General features: G+C 39.9%; 15 non-coding genes across 15 annotated transcripts; all 15 read left to right on the forward strand.

Annotated features, from left to right (window-relative positions):
* The first annotated feature begins 928 nt into the window (after positions 1-928).
* On the forward strand, positions 929-1,047 carry LOC140031031 (5S ribosomal RNA). Its single transcript, XR_011834952.1, has one exon. It is a non-coding gene; the product is annotated as a 5S ribosomal RNA (ribosomal RNA).
* A 1,134-nt stretch (positions 1,048-2,181) lies between these two features.
* LOC140030480 (5S ribosomal RNA) lies at positions 2,182-2,300 on the forward strand. Its single transcript, XR_011834395.1, has one exon. It is a non-coding gene; the product is annotated as a 5S ribosomal RNA (ribosomal RNA).
* A 1,133-nt stretch (positions 2,301-3,433) lies between these two features.
* On the forward strand, positions 3,434-3,552 carry LOC140030481 (5S ribosomal RNA). The gene has a single exon (XR_011834396.1). It is a non-coding gene; the product is annotated as a 5S ribosomal RNA (ribosomal RNA).
* A 1,133-nt stretch (positions 3,553-4,685) lies between these two features.
* LOC140030483 (5S ribosomal RNA) lies at positions 4,686-4,804 on the forward strand. The gene has a single exon (XR_011834398.1). It is a non-coding gene; the product is annotated as a 5S ribosomal RNA (ribosomal RNA).
* Positions 4,805-5,939: 1,135 nt separating this feature from the next.
* LOC140030484 (5S ribosomal RNA) lies at positions 5,940-6,058 on the forward strand. The gene has a single exon (XR_011834399.1). It is a non-coding gene; the product is annotated as a 5S ribosomal RNA (ribosomal RNA).
* A 1,133-nt stretch (positions 6,059-7,191) lies between these two features.
* LOC140030485 (5S ribosomal RNA) lies at positions 7,192-7,310 on the forward strand. Its single transcript, XR_011834400.1, has one exon. It is a non-coding gene; the product is annotated as a 5S ribosomal RNA (ribosomal RNA).
* Positions 7,311-8,443: 1,133 nt separating this feature from the next.
* LOC140030486 (5S ribosomal RNA) lies at positions 8,444-8,562 on the forward strand. Its single transcript, XR_011834401.1, has one exon. It is a non-coding gene; the product is annotated as a 5S ribosomal RNA (ribosomal RNA).
* A 1,135-nt stretch (positions 8,563-9,697) lies between these two features.
* LOC140031032 (5S ribosomal RNA) lies at positions 9,698-9,816 on the forward strand. Its single transcript, XR_011834953.1, has one exon. It is a non-coding gene; the product is annotated as a 5S ribosomal RNA (ribosomal RNA).
* Positions 9,817-10,950: 1,134 nt separating this feature from the next.
* LOC140030487 (5S ribosomal RNA) lies at positions 10,951-11,069 on the forward strand. The gene has a single exon (XR_011834402.1). It is a non-coding gene; the product is annotated as a 5S ribosomal RNA (ribosomal RNA).
* A 1,133-nt stretch (positions 11,070-12,202) lies between these two features.
* LOC140030488 (5S ribosomal RNA) lies at positions 12,203-12,321 on the forward strand. The gene has a single exon (XR_011834403.1). It is a non-coding gene; the product is annotated as a 5S ribosomal RNA (ribosomal RNA).
* A 1,133-nt stretch (positions 12,322-13,454) lies between these two features.
* On the forward strand, positions 13,455-13,573 carry LOC140030489 (5S ribosomal RNA). Its single transcript, XR_011834404.1, has one exon. It is a non-coding gene; the product is annotated as a 5S ribosomal RNA (ribosomal RNA).
* A 1,135-nt stretch (positions 13,574-14,708) lies between these two features.
* Positions 14,709-14,827, forward strand: LOC140031034 (5S ribosomal RNA). Its single transcript, XR_011834955.1, has one exon. It is a non-coding gene; the product is annotated as a 5S ribosomal RNA (ribosomal RNA).
* A 1,133-nt stretch (positions 14,828-15,960) lies between these two features.
* On the forward strand, positions 15,961-16,079 carry LOC140030490 (5S ribosomal RNA). The gene has a single exon (XR_011834405.1). It is a non-coding gene; the product is annotated as a 5S ribosomal RNA (ribosomal RNA).
* Positions 16,080-17,213: 1,134 nt separating this feature from the next.
* Positions 17,214-17,332, forward strand: LOC140031106 (5S ribosomal RNA). The gene has a single exon (XR_011835027.1). It is a non-coding gene; the product is annotated as a 5S ribosomal RNA (ribosomal RNA).
* Positions 17,333-18,469: 1,137 nt separating this feature from the next.
* Positions 18,470-18,588, forward strand: LOC140030491 (5S ribosomal RNA). The gene has a single exon (XR_011834406.1). It is a non-coding gene; the product is annotated as a 5S ribosomal RNA (ribosomal RNA).
* Positions 18,589-19,527: the final 939 nt, after the last annotated feature.

Below are 19,527 nucleotides of genomic sequence, written 5' to 3' on the forward strand. Positions count from 1 at the left end.
GGGTGGCAATTTTCGACACGACCTGAAAACACGACACGAGCATAACACGAAATTAATGGGTTTGGGTTGAGGTTTCGGGAATTCGGGTCAGAATCGGGTTGGACCCGATGAACCCGAAAAGAAAACCGGTCGATTTCGGGTCAACCCGTGGTGACCTGATATGACCCGATATGACCCGTTTACGAGTTAAAAATAATTTAATAAACATAAAAATAATTTTATCTAACTAAACTAAGTTATTCTTTTTTTCAAAGGCATTAATTACTTAATCCTAAACGAATTTATTTAATTTGTGTGAAGTTGAAATTATTATACTTGGACAAATAATATATTATATTATTTTTCACTTTTATATTGTTTTAATTTATTTTATATTTTGCTTGGGATAAAACACTTTTACGGTGTTTAATTTATTTTAGATTTGATTTGGAATCATTTATTTAAATTTTTATTACTTGATTATGTAATTAGTTTTGTGAGAAATTGATTTTATTAGAAATTACAGTGATAAATTAATAAATTAAAATTAAGTTTCGGGTCATTTCGGGTCGACCCGCCGCCCCGTAAACCTGAAATCTTCGGGTTCGGGTCAGCATACCTGACCCGTCACGGGTTGGCGGGTCGGGGTTCGGGTCAACAGATTTTCTGGCGGGTCTGTTGACCCGAACCCGACCCGCCAACCTGATTTGGACCCGAATTGCCACCCCTGACTGCAAGTGTGAAGGATTGATTTCATGATAATTTAGAGTTGCGGGATGAGGGAAAAAAACAGGGTGCAAATCAATAACAAAGAGAAAAATAAAGTAAATAAATAAAAGGATAAGAGGAAAATGCTTGAATTGACGCTTAAAATGAATTTCGGTCAAGAAAAGCCACACTGCTTCGCAGGACGGGGTAGTTTAAAAGAATAAAGCGAAAGGAACATGGCTGGTGCGACCATACCAGCACTAATGCACCGGATCCCATCAGAACTCCGAAGTTAAGCGTGCTTGGGCGAGAGTGGTACTAGGATGGGTGACCCCCTGGGAAGTCCTCGTGTTGCACCCCTCTCTTTTTTGTTTCGAAATCCAAATTTCCTATTCGTTCTTTATCCTGTAGTAATTTAGCTCCGTCGGAACGATTGCTTTATATTTTGCTTCTTGTCGAAGCATGAAGGCGGGTCTGAAGGCGCGAGACAAATCAGGAACGGTACGGCTCGACCAAAGCCCGGATCGTCGCTCAAATTTGTCGGCGCAAATGTATCACCGCAACTAGGGGTGGCAATTTTCGACACGACCTGAAAACACGACACGAGCATAACACGAAATTAATGGGTTTGGGTTGAGGTTTCGGGAATTCGGGTCAGAATCGGGTTGGACCCGATGAACCCGAAAAGAAAACCGGTCGATTTCGGGTCAACCCGTGGTGACCTGATATGACCCGATATGACCCGTTTACGAGTTAAAAATAATTTAATAAACATAAAAATAATTTTATCTAACTAAACTAAGTTATTCTTTTTTTCAAAGGCATTAATTACTTAATCCTAAACGAATTTATTTAATTTGTGTGAAGTTGAAATTATTATACTTGGACAAATAATATATTATATTATTTTTCACTTTTATATTGTTTTAATTTATTTTATATTTTGCTTGGGATAAAACACTTTTACGGTGTTTAATTTATTTTAGATTTGATTTGGAATCATTTATTTAAATTTTTATTACTTGATTATGTAATTAGTTTTGTGGGAAATTGATTTTATTAGAAATTACAGTGATAAATTAATAAATTAAAATTAAGTTTCGGGTCATTTCGGGTCGACCCGCCGCCCCGTAAACCTGAAATCTTCGGGTTCGGGTCAGCATACCTGACCCGTCACGGGTTGGCGGGTCGGGGTTCGGGTCAACAGATTTTCTGGCGGGTCTGTTGACCCGAACCCGACCCGCCAACCTGATTTGGACCCGAATTGCCACCCCTGACTGCAAGCGTGAAGGATTGATTTCATGATAATTTAGAGTTGCGGGATGAGGGAAAAAAACAGGGTGCAAATCAATAACAAAAAAAAAATAAAGTAAATAAATAAAAGGATAAGAGGAAAATGCTTGAATTGACGCTTAAAATGAATTTCGGTCTAGAAAAGCCACACTGCTTCGCAGGACGGGGTAGTTTAAAAGAATAAAGCGAAAGGAATATGGCGGGTGCGACCATACCAGCACTAATGCACCGGATCCCATCAGAACTCCGAAGTTAAGCGTGCTTGGGCGAGAGTGGTACTAGGATGGGTGACCCCCTGGGAAGTCCTCGTGTTGCACCCCTCTCTTTTTTGTTTCGTAATCCAAATTTCCTATTCGTTCTTTATCCTGTAGTAATTTAGCTCCGTCGGAACGATTGCTTTATATTTTGCTTCTTGTCGAAGCATGAAGGCGGGTCTGAAGGCGCGAGACAAATCAGGAACGGTACGGCTCGACCAAAGCCCGGATCGTCGCTCAAATTTGTCGGCGCAAATGTATCACCGCAACTAGGGGTGGCAATTTTCGACACGACCTGAAAACACGACACGAGCATAACACGAAATTAATGGGTTTGGGTTGAGGTTTCGGGAATTCGGGTCAGAATCGGGTTGGACCCGATGAACCCGAAAAGAAAACCGGTCGATTTCGGGTCAACCCGTGGTGACCTGATATGACCCGATATGACCCGTTTACGAGTTAAAAATAATTTAATAAACATAAAAATAATTTTATCTAACTAAACTAAGTTATTCTTTTTTTCAAAGGCATTAATTACTTAATCCTAAACGAATTTATTTAATTTGTGTGAAGTTGAAATTATTATACTTGGACAAATAATATATTATATTATTTTTCACTTTTATATTGTTTTAATTTATTTTATATTTTGCTTGGGATAAAACACTTTTACGGTGTTTAATTTATTTTAGATTTGATTTGGAATCATTTATTTAAATTTTTATTACTTGATTATGTAATTAGTTTTGTGGGAAATTGATTTTATTAGAAATTACAGTGATAAATTAATAAATTAAAATTAAGTTTCGGGTCATTTCGGGTCGACCCGCCGCCCCGTAAACCTGAAATCTTCGGGTTCGGGTCAGCATACCTGACCCGTCACGGGTTGGCGGGTCGGGGTTCGGGTCAACAGATTTTCTGGCGGGTCTGTTGACCCGAACCCGACCCGCCAACCTGATTTGGACCCGAATTGCCACCCCTGACTGCAAGCGTGAAGGATTGATTTCATGATAATTTAGAGTTGCGGGATGAGGGAAAAAAACAGGGTGCAAATCAATAACAAAAAAAAATAAAGTAAATAAATAAAAGGATAAGAGGAAAATGCTTGAATTGACGCTTAAAATGAATTTCGGTCTAGAAAAGCCACACTGCTTCGCAGGACGGGGTAGTTTAAAAGAATAAAGCGAAAGGAACATGGCGGGTGCGACCATACCAGCACTAATGCACCGGATCCCATCAGAACTCCGAAGTTAAGCGTGCTTGGGCGAGAGTGGTACTAGGATGGGTGACCCCCTGGGAAGTCCTCGTGTTGCACCCCTCTCTTTTTTGTTTCGAAATCCAAATTTCCTATTCGTTCTTTATCCTGTAGTAATTTAGCTCCGTCGGAACGATTGCTTTATATTTTGCTTCTTGTCGAAGCATGAAGGCGGGTCTGAAGGCGCGAGACAAATCAGGAACGGTACGGCTCGATCAAAGCCCGGATCGTCGCTCAAATTTGTCGGCGCAAATGTATCACCGCAACTAGGGGTGGCAATTTTCGACACGACCTGAAAACACGATACGAGCCTAACACGAAATTAATGGGTTTGGGTTGAGGTTTCGGGAATTCGGGTCAGAATCCGGTTGGACCCGATGAACCCGAAAAGAAAACCGGTCGATTTCGGGTCAACCCGTGGTGACCTGATATGACCCGATATGACCCGTTTACGAGTTAAAAATAATTTAATAAACATAAAAATAATTTTATCTAACTAAACTAAGTTATTCTTTTTTTCAAAGGCATTAATTACTTAATCCTAAACGAATTTATTTAATTTGTGTGAAGTTGAAATTATTATACTTGGACAAATAATATATTATATTATTTTTCACTTTTATATTGTTTTATTTTATTTTATATTTTGCTTGGGATAAAACACTTTTACGGTGTTTAATTTATTTTAGATTTGATTTGGAATCATTTATTTAAATTTTTATTACTTGATTATGTAATTAGTTTTGTGAGAAATTGATTTTATTAGAAATTACAGTGATAAATTAATAAATTAAAATTAAGTTTCGGGTCATTTCGGGTCGACCCGCCGCCCCGTAAACCTGAAATCTTCGGGTTCGGGTCAGCATACCTGACCCGTCACGGGTTGGCGGGTCGGGGTTCGGGTCAACAGATTTTCTGGCGGGTCTGTTGACCCGAACCCGACCCGCCAACCTGATTTGGACCCGAATTGCCACCCCTGACTGCAAGCGTGAAGGATTGATTTCATGATAATTTAGAGTTGCGGGATGAGGGAAAAAAACAGGGTGCAAATCAATAACAAAAAAAAATAAAGTAAATAAATAAAAGGATAAGAGGAAAATGCTTGAATTGACGCTTAAAATGAATTTCGGTCAAGAAAAGCCACACTGCTTCGCAGGACGGGGTAGTTTAAAAGAATAAAGCGAAAGGAACATGGCGGGTGCGACCATACCAGCACTAATGCACCGGATCCCATCAGAACTCCGAAGTTAAGCGTGCTTGGGCGAGAGTGGTACTAGGATGGGTGACCCCCTGGGAAGTCCTCGTGTTGCACCCCTCTCTTTTTTGTTTCGAAATCCAAATTTCCTATTCGTTCTTTATCCTGTAGTAATTTAGCTCCGTCGGAACGATTGCTTTATATTTTGCTTCTTGACGAAGCATGAAGGCGGGTCTGAAGGCGCGAGACAAATCAGGAACGGTACGGCTCGACCAAAGCCCGGATCGTCGCTCAAATTTGTCGGCGCAAATGTATCACCGCAACTAGGGGTGGCAATTTTCGACACGACCTGAAAACACGACACGAGCATAACACGAAATTAATGGGTTTGGGTTGAGGTTTCGGGAATTCGGGTCAGAATCGGGTTGGACCCGATGAACCCGAAAAGAAAACCGGTCGATTTCGGGTCAACCCGTGGTGACCTGATATGACCCGATATGACCCGTTTACGAGTTAAAAATAATTTAATAAACATAAAAATAATTTTATCTAACTAAACTAAGTTATTCTTTTTTTCAAAGGCATTAATTACTTAATCCTAAACGAATTTATTTAATTTGTGTGAAGTTGAAATTATTATACTTGGACAAATAATATATTATATTATTTTTCACTTTTATATTGTTTTAATTTATTTTATATTTTGTTTGGGATAAAACACTTTTACGGTGTTTAATTTATTTTAGATTTGATTTGGAATCATTTATTTAAATTTTTATTACTTGATTATGTAATTAGTTTTGTGAGAAATTGATTTTATTAGAAATTACAGTGATAAATTAATAAATTAAAATTAAGTTTCGGGTCATTTCGGGTCGACCCGCCGCCCCGTAAACCTGAAATCTTCGGGTTCGGGTCAGCATACCTGACCCGTCACGGGTTGGCGGGTCGGGGTTCGGGTCAACAGATTTTCTGGCGGGTCTGTTGACCCGAACCCGACCCGCCAACCTGATTTGGACCCGAATTGCCACCCCTGACTGCAAGCGTGAAGGATTGATTTCATGATAATTTAGAGTTGCGGGATGAGGGAAAAAAACAGGGTGCAAATCAATAACAAAGAGAAAAATAAAGTAAATAAATAAAAGGATAAGAGGAAAATGCTTGAATTGACGCTTAAAATGAATTTCGGTCTAGAAAAGCCACACTGCTTCGCAGGACGGGGTAGTTTAAAAGAATAAAGCGAAAGGAATATGGCGGGTGCGACCATACCAGCACTAATGCACCGGATCCCATCAGAACTCCGAAGTTAAGCGTGCTTGGGCGAGAGTGGTACTAGGATGGGTGACCCCCTGGGAAGTCCTCGTGTTGCACCCCTCTCTTTTTTGTTTCGTAATCCAAATTTCCTATTCGTTCTTTATCCTGTAGTAATTTAGCTCCGTCGGAACGATTGCTTTATATTTTGCTTCTTGTCGAAGCATGAAGGCGGGTCTGAAGGCGCGAGACAAATCAGGAACGGTACGGCTCGACCAAAGCCCGGATCGTCGCTCAAATTTGTCGGCGCAAATGTATCACCGCAACTAGGGGTGGCAATTTTCGACACGACCTGAAAACACGACACGAGCATAACACGAAATTAATGGGTTTGGGTTGAGGTTTCGGGAATTCGGGTCAGAATCGGGTTGGACCCGATGAACCCGAAAAGAAAACCGGTCGATTTCGGGTCAACCCGTGGTGACCTGATATGACCCGATATGACCCGTTTACGAGTTAAAAATAATTTAATAAACATAAAAATAATTTTATCTAACTAAACTAAGTTATTCTTTTTTTCAAAGGCATTAATTACTTAATCCTAAACGAATTTATTTAATTTGTGTGAAGTTGAAATTATTATACTTGGACAAATAATATATTATATTATTTTTCACTTTTATATTGTTTTAATTTATTTTATATTTTGCTTGGGATAAAACACTTTTACGGTGTTTAATTTATTTTAGATTTGATTTGGAATCATTTATTTAAATTTTTATTACTTGATTATGTAATTAGTTTTGTGGGAAATTGATTTTATTAGAAATTACAGTGATAAATTAATAAATTAAAATTAAGTTTCGGGTCATTTCGGGTCGACCCGCCGCCCCGTAAACCTGAAATCTTCGGGTTCGGGTCAGCATACCTGACCCGTCACGGGTTGGCGGGTCGGGGTTCGGGTCAACAGATTTTCTGGCGGGTCTGTTGACCCGAACCCGACCCGCCAACCTGATTTGGACCCGAATTGCCACCCCTGACTGCAAGCGTGAAGGATTGATTTCATGATAATTTAGAGTTGCGGGATGAGGGAAAAAAACAGGGTGCAAATCAATAACAAAAAAAAATAAAGTAAATAAATAAAAGGATAAGAGGAAAATGCTTGAATTGACGCTTAAAATGAATTTCGGTCTAGAAAAGCCACACTGCTTCGCAGGACGGGGTAGTTTAAAAGAATAAAGCGAAAGGAACATGGCGGGTGCGACCATACCAGCACTAATGCACCGGATCCCATCAGAACTCCGAAGTTAAGCGTGCTTGGGCGAGAGTGGTACTAGGATGGGTGACCCCCTGGGAAGTCCTCGTGTTGCACCCCTCTCTTTTTTGTTTCGAAATCCAAATTTCCTATTCGTTCTTTATCCTGTAGTAATTTAGCTCCGTCGGAACGATTGCTTTATATTTTGCTTCTTGTCGAAGCATGAAGGCGGGTCTGAAGGCGCGAGACAAATCAGGAACGGTACGGCTCGATCAAAGCCCGGATCGTCGCTCAAATTTGTCGGCGGAAATGTATCACCGCAACTAGGGGTGGCAATTTTCGACACGACCTGAAAACACGATACGAGCCTAACACGAAATTAATGGGTTTGGGTTGAGGTTTCGGGAATTCGGGTCAGAATCCGGTTGGACCCGATGAACCCGAAAAGAAAACCGGTCGATTTCGGGTCAACCCGTGGTGACCTGATATGACCCGATATGACCCGTTTACGAGTTAAAAATAATTTAATAAACATAAAAATAATTTTATCTAACTAAACTAAGTTATTCTTTTTTTCAAAGGCATTAATTACTTAATCCTAAACGAATTTATTTAATTTGTGTGAAGTTGAAATTATTATACTTGGACAAATAATATATTATATTATTTTTCACTTTTATATTGTTTTATTTTATTTTATATTTTGCTTGGGATAAAACACTTTTACGGTGTTTAATTTATTTTAGATTTGATTTGGAATCATTTATTTAAATTTTTATTACTTGATTATGTAATTAGTTTTGTGAGAAATTGATTTTATTAGAAATTACAGTGATAAATTAATAAATTAAAATTAAGTTTCGGGTCATTTCGGGTCGACCCGCCGCCCCGTAAACCTGAAATCTTCGGGTTCGGGTCAGCATACCTGACCCGTCACGGGTTGGCGGGTCGGGGTTCGGGTCAACAGATTTTCTGGCGGGTCTGTTGACCCGAACCCGACCCGCCAACCTGATTTGGACCCGAATTGCCACCCCTGACTGCAAGCGTGAAGGATTGATTTCATGATAATTTAGAGTTGCGGGATGAGGGAAAAAAACAGGGTGCAAATCAATAACAAAAAAAAATAAAGTAAATAAATAAAAGGATAAGAGGAAAATGCTTGAATTGACGCTTAAAATGAATTTCGGTCTAGAAAAGCCACACTGCTTCGCAGGACGGGGTAGTTTAAAAGAATAAAGCGAAAGGAACATGGCGGGTGCGACCATACCAGCACTAATGCACCGGATCCCATCAGAACTCCGAAGTTAAGCGTGCTTGGGCGAGAGTGGTACTAGGATGGGTGACCCCCTGGGAAGTCCTCGTGTTGCACCCCTCTCTTTTTTGTTTCGAAATCCAAATTTCCTATTCGTTCTTTATCCTGTAGTAATTTAGCTCCGTCGGAACGATTGCTTTATATTTTGCTTCTTGTCGAAGCATGAAGGCGGGTCTGAAGGCGCGAGACAAATCAGGAACGGTACGGCTCGACCAAAGCCCGGATCGTCGCTCAAATTTGTCGGCGCAAATGTATCACCGCAACTAGGGGTGGCAATTTTCGACACGACCTGAAAACACGACACGAGCATAACACGAAATTAATGGGTTTGGGTTGAGGTTTCGGGAATTCGGGTCAGAATCGGGTTGGACCCGATGAACCCGAAAAGAAAACCGGTCGATTTCGGGTCAACCCGTGGTGACCTGATATGACCCGATATGACCCGTTTACGAGTTAAAAATAATTTAATAAACATAAAAATAATTTTATCTAACTAAACTAAGTTATTCTTTTTTTCAAAGGCATTAATTACTTAATCCTAAACGAATTTATTTAATTTGTGTGAAGTTGAAATTATTATACTTGGACAAATAATATATTATATTATTTTTCACTTTTATATTGTTTTAATTTATTTTATATTTTGCTTGGGATAAAACACTTTTACGGTGTTTAATTTATTTTAGATTTGATTTGGAATCATTTATTTAAATTTTTATTACTTGATTATGTAATTAGTTTTGTGAGAAATTGATTTTATTAGAAATTACAGTGATAAATTAATAAATTAAAATTAAGTTTCGGGTCATTTCGGGTCGACCCGCCGCCCCGTAAACCTGAAATCTTCGGGTTCGGGTCAGCATACCTGACCCGTCACGGGTTGGCGGGTCGGGGTTCGGGTCAACAGATTTTCTGGCGGGTCTGTTGACCCGAACCCGACCCGCCAACCTGATTTGGACCCGAATTGCCACCCCTGACTGCAAGTGTGAAGGATTGATTTCATGATAATTTAGAGTTGCGGGATGAGGGAAAAAAACAGGGTGCAAATCAATAACAAAGAGAAAAATAAAGTAAATAAATAAAAGGATAAGAGGAAAATGCTTGAATTGACGCTTAAAATGAATTTCGGTCAAGAAAAGCCACACTGCTTCGCAGGACGGGGTAGTTTAAAAGAATAAAGCGAAAGGAACATGGCTGGTGCGACCATACCAGCACTAATGCACCGGATCCCATCAGAACTCCGAAGTTAAGCGTGCTTGGGCGAGAGTGGTACTAGGATGGGTGACCCCCTGGGAAGTCCTCGTGTTGCACCCCTCTCTTTTTTGTTTCGAAATCCAAATTTCCTATTCGTTCTTTATCCTGTAGTAATTTAGCTCCGTCGGAACGATTGCTTTATATTTTGCTTCTTGTCGAAGCATGAAGGCGGGTCTGAAGGCGCGAGACAAATCAGGAACGGTACGGCTCGACCAAAGCCCGGATCGTCGCTCAAATTTGTCGGCGCAAATGTATCACCGCAACTAGGGGTGGCAATTTTCGACACGACCTGAAAACACGACACGAGCATAACACGAAATTAATGGGTTTGGGTTGAGGTTTCGGGAATTCGGGTCAGAATCGGGTTGGACCCGATGAACCCGAAAAGAAAACCGGTCGATTTCGGGTCAACCCGTGGTGACCTGATATGACCCGATATGACCCGTTTACGAGTTAAAAATAATTTAATAAACATAAAAATAATTTTATCTAACTAAACTAAGTTATTCTTTTTTTCAAAGGCATTAATTACTTAATCCTAAACGAATTTATTTAATTTGTGTGAAGTTGAAATTATTATACTTGGACAAATAATATATTATATTATTTTTCACTTTTATATTGTTTTAATTTATTTTATATTTTGCTTGGGATAAAACACTTTTACGGTGTTTAATTTATTTTAGATTTGATTTGGAATCATTTATTTAAATTTTTATTACTTGATTATGTAATTAGTTTTGTGGGAAATTGATTTTATTAGAAATTACAGTGATAAATTAATAAATTAAAATTAAGTTTCGGGTCATTTCGGGTCGACCCGCCGCCCCGTAAACCTGAAATCTTCGGGTTCGGGTCAGCATACCTGACCCGTCACGGGTTGGCGGGTCGGGGTTCGGGTCAACAGATTTTCTGGCGGGTCTGTTGACCCGAACCCGACCCGCCAACCTGATTTGGACCCGAATTGCCACCCCTGACTGCAAGCGTGAAGGATTGATTTCATGATAATTTAGAGTTGCGGGATGAGGGAAAAAAACAGGGTGCAAATCAATAACAAAAAAAAAATAAAGTAAATAAATAAAAGGATAAGAGGAAAATGCTTGAATTGACGCTTAAAATGAATTTCGGTCTAGAAAAGCCACACTGCTTCGCAGGACGGGGTAGTTTAAAAGAATAAAGCGAAAGGAATATGGCGGGTGCGACCATACCAGCACTAATGCACCGGATCCCATCAGAACTCCGAAGTTAAGCGTGCTTGGGCGAGAGTGGTACTAGGATGGGTGACCCCCTGGGAAGTCCTCGTGTTGCACCCCTCTCTTTTTTGTTTCGTAATCCAAATTTCCTATTCGTTCTTTATCCTGTAGTAATTTAGCTCCGTCGGAACGATTGCTTTATATTTTGCTTCTTGTCGAAGCATGAAGGCGGGTCTGAAGGCGCGAGACAAATCAGGAACGGTACGGCTCGACCAAAGCCCGGATCGTCGCTCAAATTTGTCGGCGCAAATGTATCACCGCAACTAGGGGTGGCAATTTTCGACACGACCTGAAAACACGACACGAGCATAACACGAAATTAATGGGTTTGGGTTGAGGTTTCGGGAATTCGGGTCAGAATCGGGTTGGACCCGATGAACCCGAAAAGAAAACCGGTCGATTTCGGGTCAACCCGTGGTGACCTGATATGACCCGATATGACCCGTTTACGAGTTAAAAATAATTTAATAAACATAAAAATAATTTTATCTAACTAAACTAAGTTATTCTTTTTTTCAAAGGCATTAATTACTTAATCCTAAACGAATTTATTTAATTTGTGTGAAGTTGAAATTATTATACTTGGACAAATAATATATTATATTATTTTTCACTTTTATATTGTTTTAATTTATTTTATATTTTGCTTGGGATAAAACACTTTTACGGTGTTTAATTTATTTTAGATTTGATTTGGAATCATTTATTTAAATTTTTATTACTTGATTATGTAATTAGTTTTGTGGGAAATTGATTTTATTAGAAATTACAGTGATAAATTAATAAATTAAAATTAAGTTTCGGGTCATTTCGGGTCGACCCGCCGCCCCGTAAACCTGAAATCTTCGGGTTCGGGTCAGCATACCTGACCCGTCACGGGTTGGCGGGTCGGGGTTCGGGTCAACAGATTTTCTGGCGGGTCTGTTGACCCGAACCCGACCCGCCAACCTGATTTGGACCCGAATTGCCACCCCTGACTGCAAGCGTGAAGGATTGATTTCATGATAATTTAGAGTTGCGGGATGAGGGAAAAAAACAGGGTGCAAATCAATAACAAAAAAAAATAAAGTAAATAAATAAAAGGATAAGAGGAAAATGCTTGAATTGACGCTTAAAATGAATTTCGGTCTAGAAAAGCCACACTGCTTCGCAGGACGGGGTAGTTTAAAAGAATAAAGCGAAAGGAACATGGCGGGTGCGACCATACCAGCACTAATGCACCGGATCCCATCAGAACTCCGAAGTTAAGCGTGCTTGGGCGAGAGTGGTACTAGGATGGGTGACCCCCTGGGAAGTCCTCGTGTTGCACCCCTCTCTTTTTTGTTTCGAAATCCAAATTTCCTATTCGTTCTTTATCCTGTAGTAATTTAGCTCCGTCGGAACGATTGCTTTATATTTTGCTTCTTGTCGAAGCATGAAGGCGGGTCTGAAGGCGCGAGACAAATCAGGAACGGTACGGCTCGATCAAAGCCCGGATCGTCGCTCAAATTTGTCGGCGCAAATGTATCACCGCAACTAGGGGTGGCAATTTTCGACACGACCTGAAAACACGATACGAGCCTAACACGAAATTAATGGGTTTGGGTTGAGGTTTCGGGAATTCGGGTCAGAATCCGGTTGGACCCGATGAACCCGAAAAGAAAACCGGTCGATTTCGGGTCAACCCGTGGTGACCTGATATGACCCGATATGACCCGTTTACGAGTTAAAAATAATTTAATAAACATAAAAATAATTTTATCTAACTAAACTAAGTTATTCTTTTTTTCAAAGGCATTAATTACTTAATCCTAAACGAATTTATTTAATTTGTGTGAAGTTGAAATTATTATACTTGGACAAATAATATATTATATTATTTTTCACTTTTATATTGTTTTATTTTATTTTATATTTTGCTTGGGATAAAACACTTTTACGGTGTTTAATTTATTTTAGATTTGATTTGGAATCATTTATTTAAATTTTTATTACTTGATTATGTAATTAGTTTTGTGAGAAATTGATTTTATTAGAAATTACAGTGATAAATTAATAAATTAAAATTAAGTTTCGGGTCATTTCGGGTCGACCCGCCGCCCCGTAAACCTGAAATCTTCGGGTTCGGGTCAGCATACCTGACCCGTCACGGGTTGGCGGGTCGGGGTTCGGGTCAACAGATTTTCTGGCGGGTCTGTTGACCCGAACCCGACCCGCCAACCTGATTTGGACCCGAATTGCCACCCCTGACTGCAAGCGTGAAGGATTGATTTCATGATAATTTAGAGTTGCGGGATGAGGGAAAAAAACAGGGTGCAAATCAATAACAAAAAAAAATAAAGTAAATAAATAAAAGGATAAGAGGAAAATGCTTGAATTGACGCTTAAAATGAATTTCGGTCAAGAAAAGCCACACTGCTTCGCAGGACGGGGTAGTTTAAAAGAATAAAGCGAAAGGAACATGGCGGGTGCGACCATACCAGCACTAATGCACCGGATCCCATCAGAACTCCGAAGTTAAGCGTGCTTGGGCGAGAGTGGTACTAGGATGGGTGACCCCCTGGGAAGTCCTCGTGTTGCACCCCTCTCTTTTTTGTTTCGAAATCCAAATTTCCTATTCGTTCTTTATCCTGTAGTAATTTAGCTCCGTCGGAACGATTGCTTTATATTTTGCTTCTTGACGAAGCATGAAGGCGGGTCTGAAGGCGCGAGACAAATCAGGAACGGTACGGCTCGACCAAAGCCCGGATCGTCGCTCAAATTTGTCGGCGCAAATGTATCACCGCAACTAGGGGTGGCAATTTTCGACACGACCTGAAAACACGACACGAGCATAACACGAAATTAATGGGTTTGGGTTGAGGTTTCGGGAATTCGGGTCAGAATCGGGTTGGACCCGATGAACCCGAAAAGAAAACCGGTCGATTTCGGGTCAACCCGTGGTGACCTGATATGACCCGATATGACCCGTTTACGAGTTAAAAATAATTTAATAAACATAAAAATAATTTTATCTAACTAAACTAAGTTATTCTTTTTTTCAAAGGCATTAATTACTTAATCCTAAACGAATTTATTTAATTTGTGTGAAGTTGAAATTATTATACTTGGACAAATAATATATTATATTATTTTTCACTTTTATATTGTTTTAATTTATTTTATATTTTGTTTGGGATAAAACACTTTTACGGTGTTTAATTTATTTTAGATTTGATTTGGAATCATTTATTTAAATTTTTATTACTTGATTATGTAATTAGTTTTGTGAGAAATTGATTTTATTAGAAATTACAGTGATAAATTAATAAATTAAAATTAAGTTTCGGGTCATTTCGGGTCGACCCGCCGCCCCGTAAACCTGAAATCTTCGGGTTCGGGTCAGCATACCTGACCCGTCACGGGTTGGCGGGTCGGGGTTCGGGTCAACAGATTTTCTGGCGGGTCTGTTGACCCGAACCCGACCCGCCAACCTGATTTGGACCCGAATTGCCACCCCTGACTGCAAGTGTGAAGGATTGATTTCATGATAATTTAGAGTTGCGGGATGAGGGAAAAAAACAGGGTGCAAATCAATAACAAAGAGAAAAATAAAGTAAATAAATAAAAGGATAAGAGGAAAATGCTTGAATTGACGCTTAAAATGAATTTCGGTCAAGAAAAGCCACACTGCTTCGCAGGACGGGGTAGTTTAAAAGAATAAAGCGAAAGGAACATGGCTGGTGCGACCATACCAGCACTAATGCACCGGATCCCATCAGAACTCCGAAGTTAAGCGTGCTTGGGCGAGAGTGGTACTAGGATGGGTGACCCCCTGGGAAGTCCTCGTGTTGCACCCCTCTCTTTTTTGTTTCGAAATCCAAATTTCCTATTCGTTCTTTATCCTGTAGTAATTTAGCTCCGTCGGAACGATTGCTTTATATTTTGCTTCTTGTCGAAGCATGAAGGCGGGTCTGAAGGCGCGAGACAAATCAGGAACGGTACGGCTCGACCAAAGCCCGGATCGTCGCTCAAATTTGTCGGCGCAAATGTATCACCGCAACTAGGGGTGGCAATTTTCGACACGACCTGAAAACACGACACGAGCATAACACGAAATTAATGGGTTTGGGTTGAGGTTTCGGGAATTCGGGTCAGAATCGGGTTGGACCCGATGAACCCGAAAAGAAAACCGGTCGATTTCGGGTCAACCCGTGGTGACCTGATATGACCCGATATGACCCGTTTACGAGTTAAAAATAATTTAATAAACATAAAAATAATTTTATCTAACTAAACTAAGTTATTCTTTTTTTCAAAGGCATTAATTACTTAATCCTAAACGAATTTATTTAATTTGTGTGAAGTTGAAATTATTATACTTGGACAAATAATATATTATATTATTTTTCACTTTTATATTGTTTTAATTTATTTTATATTTTGCTTGGGATAAAACACTTTTACGGTGTTTAATTTATTTTAGATTTGATTTGGAATCATTTATTTAAATTTTTATTACTTGATTATGTAATTAGTTTTGTGGGAAATTGATTTTATTAGAAATTACAGTGATAAATTAATAAATTAAAATTAAGTTTCGGGTCATTTCGGGTCGACCCGCCGCCCCGTAAACCTGAAATCTTCGGGTTCGGGTCAGCATACCTGACCCGTCACGGGTTGGCGGGTCGGGGTTCGGGTCAACAGATTTTCTGGCGGGTCTGTTGACCCGAACCCGACCCGCCAACCTGATTTGGACCCGAATTGCCACCCCTGACTGCAAGCGTGAAGGATTGATTTCATGATAATTTAGAGTTGCGGGATGAGGGAAAAAAACAGGGTGCAAATCAATAACAAAAAAAAATAAAGTAAATAAATAAAAGGATAAGAGGAAAATGCTTGAATTGACGCTTAAAATGAATTTCGGTCTAGAAAAGCCACACTGCTTCGCAGGACGGGGTAGTTTAAAAGAATAAAGCGAAAGGAACATGGCGGGTGCGACCATACCAGCACTAATGCACCGGATCCCATCAGAACTCCGAAGTTAAGCGTGCTTGGGCGAGAGTGGTACTAGGATGGGTGACCCCCTGGGAAGTCCTCGTGTTGCACCCCTCTCTTTTTTGTTTCGAAATCCAAATTTCCTATTCGTTCTTTATCCTGTAGTAATTTAGCTCCGTCGGAACGATTGCTTTATATTTTGCTTCTTGTCGAAGCATGAAGGCGGGTCTGAAGGCGCGAGACAAATCAGGAACGGTACGGCTCGACCAAAGCCCGGATCGTCGCTCAAATTTGTCGGCGCAAATGTATCACCGCAACTAGGGGTGGCAATTTTCGACACGACCTGAAAACACGACACGAGCATAACACGAAATTAATGGGTTTGGGTTGAGGTTTCGGGAATTCGGGTCAGAATCGGGTTGGACCCGATGAACCCGAAAAGAAAACCGGTCGATTTCGGGTCAACCCGTGGTGACCTGATATGACCCGATATGACCCGTTTACGAGTTAAAAATAATTTAATAAACATAAAAATAATTTTATCTAACTAAACTAAGTTATTCTTTTTTTCAAAGGCATTAATTACTTAATCCTAAACGAATTTATTTAATTTGTGTGAAGTTGAAATTATTATACTTGGACAAATAATATATTATATTATTTTTCACTTTTATATTGTTTTAATTTATTTTATATTTTGCTTGGGATAAAACACTTTTACGGTGTTTAATTTATTTTAGATTTGATTTGGAATCATTTATTTAAATTTTTATTACTTGATTATGTAATTAGTTTTGTGAGAAATTGATTTTATTAGAAATTACAGTGATAAATTAATAAATTAAAATTAAGTTTCGGGTCATTTCGGGTCGACCCGCCGCCCCGTAAACCTGAAATCTTCGGGTTCGGGTCAGCATACCTGACCCGTCACGGGTTGGCGGGTCGGGGTTCGGGTCAACAGATTTTCTGGCGGGTCTGTTGACCCGAACCCGACCCGCCAACCTGATTTGGACCCGAATTGCCACCCCTGACTGCAAGCGTGAAGGATTGATTTCATGATAATTTAGAGTTGCGGGATGAGGGAAAAAAACAGGGTGCAAATCAATAACAAAAAAAAAATAAAGTAAATAAATAAAAGGATAAGAGGAAAATGCTTGAATTGACGCTTAAAATGAATTTCGGTCTAGAAAAGCCACACTGCTTCGCAGGACGGGGTAGTTTAAAAGAATAAAGCGAAAGGAACATGGCGGGTGCGACCATACCAGCACTAATGCACCGGATCCCATCAGAACTCCGAAGTTAAGCGTGCTTGGGCGAGAGTGGTACTAGGATGGGTGACCCCCTTGGAAGTCCTCGTGTTGCACCCCTCTCTTTTTTTTGTTTCGAAATCCAAATTTCCTATTCGTTCTTTATCCTGTAGTAATTTAGCTCCGTCGGAACGATTGCTTTATATTTTGCTTCTTGTCGAAGCATGAAGGCGGGTCTGAAGGCGCGAGACAAATCAGGAACGGTACGGCTCGACCAAAGCCCGGATCGTCGCTCAAATTTGTCGGCGCAAATGTATCACCGCAACTAGGGGTGGCAATTTTCGACACGACCTGAAAACACGACACGAGTCTAACACGAAATTAATGGGTTTGGGTTGAGGTTTCGGGAATTCGGGTCAGAATCGGGTTGGACCCGATGAACCCGAAAAGAAAACCGGTCGATTTCGGGTCAACCCGTGGTGACCTGATATGACCCGATATGACCCGTTTACGAGTTAAAAATAATTTAATAAACATAAAAATAATTTTATCTAACTAAACTAAGTTATTCTTTTTTTCAAAGGCATTAATTACTTAATCCTAAACGAATTTATTTAATTTGTGTGAAGTTGAAATTATTATACTTGGACAAATAATATATTATATTATTTTTCACTTTTATATTGTTTTAATTTATTTTATATTTTGCTTGGGATAAAACACTTTTACGGTGTTTAATTTATTTTAGATTTGATTTGGAATCATTTATTTAAATTTTTATTACTTGATTATGTAATTAGTTTTGTGAGAAATTGATTTTATTAGAAATTACAGTGATAAATTAATAAATTAAAATTAAGTTTCGGGTCATTTCGGGTCGACCCGCCGCCCCGTAAACCTGAAATCTTCGGGTTCGGGTCAGCATACCTGACCCGTCACGGGTTGGCGGGTCGGGGTTCGGGTCAACAGATTTTCTGGCGGGTCTGTTGACCCGAACCCGACCCGCCAACCTGATTTGGACCCGAATTGCCACCCCTGACTGCAAGCGTGAAGGATTGATTTCATGATAATTTAGAGTTGCGGGATGAGGGAAAAAAACAGGGTGCAAATCAATAACAAAAAGAAAAATAAAGTAAATAAATAAAAGGATAAGAGGAAAATGCTTGAATTGACGCTTAAAATGAATTTCGGTCTAGAAAAGCCACACTGCTTCGCAGGACGGGGTAGTTTAAAAGAATAAACCGAAAGGAACATGGCGGGTGCGACCATACCAGCACTAATGCACCGGATCCCATCAGAACTCCGAAGTTAAGCGTGCTTGGGCGAGAGTGGTACTAGGATGGGTGACCCCCTGGGAAGTCCTCGTGTTGCACCCCTCTCTTTTTTGTTTCGAAATCCAAATTTCCTATTCGTTCTTTATCCTGTAGTAATTTAGCTCCGTCGGAACGATTGCTTTATATTTTGCTTCTTGTCGAAGCATGAAGGCGGGTCTGAAGGCGCGAGACAAATCAGGAACGGTACGGCTCGATCAAAGCCCGGATCGTCGCTCAAATTTGTCGGCGGAAATGTATCACCGCAACTAGGGGTGGCAATTTTCGACACGACCTGAAAACACGATACGAGCCTAACACGAAATTAATGGGTTTGGGTTGAGGTTTCGGGAATTCGGGTCAGAATCCGGTTGGACCCGATGAACCCGAAAAGAAAACCGGTCGATTTCGGGTCAACCCGTGGTGACCTGATATGACCCGATATGACCCGTTTACGAGTTAAAAATAATTTAATAAACATAAAAATAATTTTATCTAACTAAACTAAGTTATTCTTTTTTTCAAAGGCATTAATTACTTAATCCTAAACGAATTTATTTAATTTGTGTGAAGTTGAAATTATTATACTTGGACAAATAATATATTATATTATTTTTCACTTTTATATTGTTTTATTTTATTTTATATTTTGCTTGGGATAAAACACTTTTACGGTGTTTAATTTATTTTAGATTTGATTTGGAATCATTTATTTAAATTTTTATTACTTGATTATGTAATTAGTTTTGTGAGAAATTGATTTTATTAGAAATTACAGTGATAAATTAATAAATTAAAATTAAGTTTCGGGTCATTTCGGGTCGACCCGCCGCCCCGTAAACCTGAAATCTTCGGGTTCGGGTCAGCATACCTGACCCGTCACGGGTTGGCGGGTCGGGGTTCGGGTCAACAGATTTTCTGGCGGGTCTGTTGACCCGAACCCGACCCGCCAACCTGATTTGGACCCGAATTGCCACCCCTGACTGCAAGCGTGAAGGATTGATT

This window comes from Coffea arabica, chromosome 11e, assembly GCF_036785885.1.
Source record: "Coffea arabica cultivar ET-39 chromosome 11e, Coffea Arabica ET-39 HiFi, whole genome shotgun sequence".
NCBI classification, from domain to species: Eukaryota; Viridiplantae; Streptophyta; class Magnoliopsida; order Gentianales; family Rubiaceae; genus Coffea; species Coffea arabica.